This window comes from Corvus brachyrhynchos, unplaced genomic scaffold, assembly GCF_000691975.1.
Source record: "Corvus brachyrhynchos isolate BGI_N302 unplaced genomic scaffold, ASM69197v1 scaffold334, whole genome shotgun sequence".
NCBI classification, from domain to species: Eukaryota; Metazoa; Chordata; class Aves; order Passeriformes; family Corvidae; genus Corvus; species Corvus brachyrhynchos.
The window spans coordinates 1,359,587-1,367,340 of record NW_008238316.1 but is presented as its reverse complement, the minus strand read 5'-3'; the positions used below and the strand labels follow the sequence as shown (position 1 = coordinate 1,367,340).

General features: G+C 44.1%; 1 protein-coding gene across 13 annotated transcripts in view; it reads right to left on the bottom strand.

Moving 5' to 3' along the window:
* Window positions 1-7,754, bottom strand: part of PCDH15 (protocadherin related 15) — a 572,690-nt gene that overhangs the window by 459,206 nt on the left and 105,730 nt on the right. The gene's annotated exons all lie outside the window — the stretch shown is intronic.

The window sequence follows — 7,754 nt, the reverse complement described above, 5'->3', positions numbered from 1 at the left end:
CCCCCCCCTGCCATGGGCAGGGCCCCCGTCCACTGTCCCAGGCTGCTCCAAGCCCCAGTGTCCAGCCTGGCCTTGGACACTGCCAGGGATCCAGGGGCAGCCCCAGCTGCTCTGGGCACCCTGTGCCAGGGCCTGCCCACCCTCCCAGGGAACAATTCCTTCCCAATATCTCACCTGAATTTCCCCTTTCAGTTTGTCTCCATTCCCCTTTGTCCTGTCACTCCAGTTCCTGAGGAAGAGCCCTCTCCAAGGGTTTTATCAATAATTCCTCATGTGAGAACATTCTTTCTGAAATACAGCAGATGCGTGGATGGACAACAAAAGTGTCTATGAACTGTGTTGTGTTTGGGACATTTCCACTCACATTTACCTCCATCCACTCCTGAATCCTGCACTGCTCCCATTCCTCTCTCTGTGTGCACAGGGCTGAAATCTCTTTCTCTTCATTTGCTTTGGAGATCAGTATTTCCCAACACCCCAAAAAAAACCACAGATAAATTTCCTCATCAATTTCCTGTAGGCTTTCCTTGCACTGACCTGGCTTTTGGGGTGGCTGTCCTTGCAGATGCCTAGAAACTTCCCTTCCTGTCCTTAGACCGCAAGTTGGAAACAGATTTTCACCTGTGACCTAAAGAAACTCTTGTCCCTTCCACATCCAGCTCGATTTGATCCCTTTGGCACAAATCTGAGTTCACTCCTGTCCTTGGTTGCTGTGAATGCAACCCACAGGAAAGGAAGACACTTCTATTTTTAGATGAAAGCAAAACAAAACAAAATGAAAAGAGACCCCGCAAGCACTTTGTTTTTGACTTCCCATCTTTCTGCTTTGCTTTCTCTGCTCTAACAGAAGCTGAGGAGTTCCAGACATGAGCTACTGGAGGCTGGGATTTGGGAAAAATAGCTTTAGAGAATTTTGTTCAAAAGAATTTGCTCTTTCCAGTATATCCTTTTAATTCAAGCAAAGTGATTAAGTATAGACACACTGTGTCAAGGAAATTTGCTCCATATAATGCTCTCAATGCAGAAAAATAGGAAGAAGGAAGCAAATCAATAATGATTCAAGTATAAATACAGGAAATATAAGGCTTAAGGGCAAATACTTGGTATCAGAAATTTTAGAAACCCCCATGGCAAGCAGAACCAAATTTCTCAGAGAAAATAACAGAAGAGGGGAGAACTGAACCTGGGTAAAGTTTACTGACCCAAAAGAAAGGCACCAGCTCCCAGCCACAGCACAGAATGCCCAGGGTTTGAACGTGCTGATTGCAAGGGATGCACAATCCTGCGAGAAAAGAGACTTGATGAACTCGAATTAGCGGAAATCCAAACAAAATTCCATGAAAAAACAGTACAGGTGATGTAATCCACAGATGCAGCTTAGCAAACACTGGCAGTACATTCAATACCTGAGATGTGGAGACCGATGGCTTCACAGAAAGCCACTTGTCACAGGCACTGCTCACCTAAAAAGCCCTGAAGGCTCAGGGGAGACCTTTTCACTGCCCACACCTCCCTGGAAGGAGCTCCTGGCAAGGTGAGGGTCAAGCTGGGCTCCCAGGCAACCAGGACAAGAGGAGATGGCCCCAAATTCTGCCAAGGGCAGCTCAGGTGGGATTTTAGGAGAAATTTCTTCACTGAAAGAGTGGTTAAGCATTGGAAGGGGCTGGTGGAGTCGCCATCCCTGGAGGTGTTCAGAACCCAAGCAGACACGATATTCCGTGGCAGGATTTGGCTGAAGATTGGACTTGATGACCTGGGAGGTCTTTTCCAACTCTAATGATTCTCTGAGGGAGCAAAGAGCAGCGTTGGCTTGGGCATCTCACTATAAAAGGTGGGAAACAAGGAGGAGCCCCAGCATTTCAAAAACCCCATGAATCAAATTTCTCTGAGAAAATGAGAGAAAAGTGAGGAATTAAACGTGGATAAAGTTTGCTGACCCAAAAGAAAGGCACCAGCTCCCAGCCACAGCACAGAATGCCCAGGGTTTGAACGTGCTGATTGCAAGGGATACACAATCCTGTGAGGAAAGAGACTTGATGAACTCGAATTAGCGGAAATCCAAACAAAATTCCATAAAAACTAACACAGGTGACACATGGCACTTAAGCCTTAGGATGAACCACCACAGTTCCTGTTTTATTAGCCACAATGGTGCCTCCAAGGACCTCCACTAGACTGGGTTACTCAAAAACTCATCCAAACTCTGGCATCTTTATTGCATAAAAAATGAAATGCAAGTGGAGTGTTTATGGACTTTCCCAATCCTTGATGAAATATCAAAAGACAGAAATAAAATTTCTCAGTCAATTGCTGACTGCGTTCACACAAAAATTAGTGTTAACCTCAGTCTCCCAAACTTGCCCATCAGAAATGTAAAATCTCAATTTCACCATTCAAATTAAAACTCCATTACTGCAATTGTTAACCATAAACAAGTGTAACATGATTAGATATATGTGAGCTGTTTGCTGATTAGGATCTGTAATAATAAATCTCCTTCATTAATTTGAAGTCTACTTTTGTTCATTTTTGAAGACAATCATTCAAAAGGTTTTTATCTCCTCTTTATGAGGAAAACAAAAGAAGGAAAGCACACTGTGCCAAATGCAGGTTGTCCTTCACTGAAGCTATTTCCTGGTAGAAACCTTCTGGAGTCCCTCTCCTCAGTTTCAGGCATCTAAACTGAAATAAAACACACTTTTAAAACTTAATGACTGTGCTGTTGTTCCACTCATTGTCATTCTCCCACTCTACCAGCATGTGTGGGAGAAACTTTAAAACACAGAGACTGTTAAATGAGAAAAATTAAGGTTTATGTTCTTCTTCAATTAATGACAGTATCATTTCTCTTCCATCATAGTTTTCCCACAGTTCCCCTGGCATAATGATGTGTTTAGGATATTCTAGTAAAACATTCGCTCTGAAATATTTTTCCCCAAGAGCTGCTTTGCAAGCATTTCTGCAAGGCAGACCTGGGTATGGGGCTGGCAAGCAGTGGAGGAATGCAGGGTATCAATCCTACAGCAGAGCTGGAACTGAAAGCATTTAAAAGAAAATAAGTCTTACAATGAAATCTAAAATTATACTACAGTTAAATCATATTTTTACCCATCTCTGAACCAGATTATAGAAGCTACCAGGAGTAATCCAACCCTTCCCTGCTGGGATGACCTCAAGTAGCCAAAGCCTTGGGAGCAGATCCAAGCAATCCCCTTTAAAAAGAATCCAGAAATGATCTCTTCTTTCTCCCACTAGGGTGAACAAGATCTTTTTACCTCCTGTGGCTTTTCCTTCTATACAATTTTTCTTTCAGCCTTAAATCCACATCTTTTCTCCTGAGTAGTTCAAGCCTGGTGCGGGCAGGGCCCTCTCAGAGGGTGGCAGTGCCCAGAGGTGCAAAGACCTCACTGAAAGGAGCAAACCTCAAAAGCTTTTGCTGGTTGTGCTTCCCAAGGCTTGGAGTCTAATTCCTGTAGTCTTGAGACCTACAGGTCCCTTAAATCAGTCCCACAAAAGGGGACCTTGACTGTTCCCTGAAGAGTTTCGGAATTGTTTCTGAAGGTTTCCATGGAAAACTCATTGGATTCTCTAATTAGTGCCCTGCTCCTCGGGTCGTGCTCATCTGAAAAGCCAATCACCTGCTCACAGAGCGTCCTGGCTTTGGATTCAGTCTCCTTGGTCCTCCGTGAGAGCTCTGTAAACAACAGCAGTGATCAGGTGCTGAAAAGCCGTTCCCTGTTAAGCCCTTTGAGGCATCTGGAACAACAGCTGCCTCTCCACGTTTGCACAGCAGTTTGCATTTGGAGACTCCACTTATTTACCACTTTTTGCAGCACACCAGCTTGTTCATGCAATTCTAATCACTTCCAACATGACTCCAATTGCCTTTTATCATGCTAAACCCTGCCTTATTTCCTCCACACTGTGCACTTGCTGTGGATCTTTCTCCTTGCATCGAACAAAGCCTCAGTTGTGTGTCACACCTCCAAGCATCCACTCCAGGGCTTCTCCTCTGGAGGAGCTGTGCCGGCACTCTCCACCTGAATTTGGAGTTGGGATATGATTTAACTCTCCACTGCACAACACACAGAGAGTCTGGACAAGCCAAAACCAAGGCCTGCCTAACTGTGTCACAAAACAAAGTGTCAGTACCACTGCAGGACTCTTTGCTTTGCTGCTTTTCTCTTCCCACCAAAGCCATCCTTCTTCAAAACTGAGAACAAGACACGTCCAGCAGGGTTAAAGCTGCCAAAAATCTCTCTTCTTTTTCTTTTTGTGACTCGAGCTATTAGTAAAAGAAGATACATAAAGAGGAAGCTGAAGTAAAGGTTGATGACTCGAGGAGGAAAGAAGCAGAGGTGGTATCAGAGACCCCAGTAAAGCTCTGGCTGAGCCACCACCCCACAAGAAATAACCTAACAGAAGGTAAAATCATGAAAAAGTTCTGTTTGCTGCTAGTTTTCTCCTTCTCAAGAATGCAACATCAGTCTAAGTATCACCAGCTTCTTCAAGGACTAAAAATCATCAGGTGAGAGAAACCACATAGCCGCGTCACCTCCACCCATCCAAGCAGCCACTCCCAGGATTTCCCAGTTACTGAACAAAATGCAAACAATTCTGTTCTGCTCTTGGCAGTGAGGACTGAGGCACCCATCCCTTCTGCAGCTTTTAGAGCCTCCAGGATCAACATTTTCTTTGAATGGTAGTTTTTAAAGAAATTACTATTATTTCAAATCTCAATCTTACAAACTCCTACTATAAATTAGAGAGTGTAAAAGCAATGGCTTGTGAAATATTAGTATGAAAGATATATTTTATCAAGAGCTGACTGGTTTGCTGATAAACAGACTCCTGTAACCCTGTAAATAATGGAATCTCCCTGTGATCTCTCAGCCCTGCTGACAGTGAGAGCTCCTTCTGAAGGCAGACAATCCAAATAATCAAATCTTCATTTTACCTATTTTGATTTTGTCAGAGAACCACACAAACGTATGAAAACACCTGGATTTCCCTCATGAGCTGGCTGGATACAGTACTACCTTGAGAGCAAGTTGTGTCTCTAGAATCTCCTGATTTTTCAAATAAAAGGAAGACATTCAATGAGTTAAACTTCCTTTAGTATTAACCAGGGTTTGTAGGCTGGATGTTCCTACATAGTGGTAGTGTAAGCTCCTCAGGGAGTGAGCAAATGGCACTGCCTGTGCAGAAAGGCCAAGAGGCACCAACATCCAGCAAACTTCCAAGGTCATCAGGGTGAGAATTTTTACTTCAATACTCCCCAAATCTAATTTTTAAAATATATGCACAGACTTAATTTTAAGTAATGCTGTCTCAATAATAGAATGGTCATAAACAAGTTGAGCTGCCTAAGTTGAAATAATAATCACCTAATTCTAAAGCTGCAGTCATTTCTGTTTGGAGCATGGCTGGAATCACACAGATCCTTTTTTTAACGGTGACTCAGCTTCACCCTCTCAAATTTCCACAATGACCTGCTTTTTTATGCAGGGAGTGTGCTCTCAATGCCAGCTGCTCGTGTGGTCGACTCTGGGATCTGTTGCATCAGCACTGTTTGGCCACATGAAGAGAATAATGTGCAGGTGTTTTTTTCAGGCAGGGTCAGTTTAACACCTGGTTTCAGCTCTGCTTTCAAATCATCAACACAACGTGGATGGAAAGCTGCCAGTGCACAAAGTCCCACTCGAGCTTGTTTGGGGAAAACATTTTGTGGCTGATTTATCCTTAACAAAAATATAGACATAAACAACTAAAACAAAGCTTGACTGGCTATCCATGAATCCAGGGGATTCAACCCCGTTGCAGGGAATGGCATGGGCTTTAAGGTCCCATCGAACCCAAACCATTCCGGGATTCTGTGGTCCCAAATGCACTTCAAGCTGCCTCTCTCCTGTGTCAATTCACCTTAAAGAGCTTCAAATGGATGCACCCAGCTGTGGAACACCAGGCACAAATCACTGCTCAGGACTCTCTGAAAAGCCTCTCTCCATTTTGAAGCCAAGCAAATCAAGCTATGCAAATCAGAAGTTGGGATAACGTTGTCAAAGGCTCACCTTGGGGAAATGCAGGCATTGTGCAACTGGAATGTGGGGTCCTGATGCCATGAGGAAGACTAAGGCCAGAAAAGGTGTTTTCCTAGAGCAGATTATCAATATACAACTAAACCCAGCCTCTAGCAAAGCTGCTAAAGCCTGAATTAAACCAACCCAAAGAAAAATTACCTGGAAAGGAACAAATGGTGCAAGCAGTCCATCTCCTCCTCCATTAGTTTTCCAGGGAAGCCTGCTCAGAGAATGAAGTGCCAACACTCTCCTGCAGTCACTGCTACACTGAAGGGACCTATCACAGCATCTCCACACCCTGAAAACAGGAGGGATTGCTGTTTCTTTAGAGTCTGTACTCCATGGTTCGTTTCGTTCTCAACAGAGAGTCCCTAAATTACACCATTCCTATTTTCAAGGAGATCACTAAATACTCTCAGGACACCTGTGATTAAATTTAGGAATAGCATAAAATATCTTAAATGCTTGTGCTTACAAATGTTTTCTTCTATAACAAAAAGAACAAATATGAGTTCACTGAGGTATATTCTACTCAAGTACACTCAAAGGCCACAAGAGTCAAAGCTGAGCTAAATGAAAAAACAAGATATCTGCATTCTGTGCTTAACCCTGACAGAGAGGCTTCAGGCAGCCCTGATCTCCCCCCTGCCCGCCCACTGTAAAAATGAGCAAGCTTTTGTTATGTCTGATAAAGTGCTCATTCTCCCCAGCCAGGGACATTTAAAGTCACCTGAAGGCCTTGTCCAGAGATGTCCCCAATTGCAAAACACTGCAGCTTGCCAGGAACCAAGAATGAAAACTCTCCAGTTTGTCGGACACTTGTAAACCACCCTGTTAAGGCACAGGAGCCCAGCAACAGTAAGAAGAGGGAGGAAAACCTGAATTCCCCTTTCAGAGCCAGGCAGAGCTCACACCTGTGTTTCATAAGGACATGATTTGATTCCTGACTCCTTCCGCTGCCCACAGCTCCATCACTTCCCCTGCCTGGGCACACAAACAGCTCAGCACTCACACAACAGCCCTGGAAAAATAGAACACTGAGACCCCTGTGTGTCCTTGAGATGATCAATGCTCCTTTAGAAGGTTTGCCATGGAGCATGAGTCAGGCTGTCCAGGAAGAGCACAAGGGCTTGATATTTTCTCCTAAGACAGCGCTGCTCCTGAGATATCAGAGGATCAGAGCTCAGAGTATCAGAGCTCCCAGCCACAAAGTGGAAGACGAGCTCAGTTCCCTGTTTTCCTTGAAGGGCTTCAAAGGCAAAACTCCCAGTCCTTTGTCAGGGAAACCATCTCCAATCTCATGTTGTCCTTGTGACTACAAAGCAAAATCTGCTCAGGAAGGCAAAAGGGAATGGAAGAGGGTTTAAAGGAAATCCAGAAAACCTCCTCCTTCCGTTTGGCCATAGGAGGGTTTCATGGGGGCAGGTATTCGGTCCCCTGCTCTGTTTTGCTGTGCACTAAAAACTGTGGAAAATGCAAAATTTTTCCATCTAAAAAAAAAAAAAAAATCATCAGAACCTTTAAGAGTGAGTTACTCAAAGAGGGTAACAGTCAAAGTTGAGCTGCCCCTCAGATGGACACTCAGAATTCCCCAACAGCCAAGAGTTTTCATTTCCTCGTAAGACTTATGACGAAAGACATGAGACTGATTGTTCTTTTCCTGGCAGGGAAAGA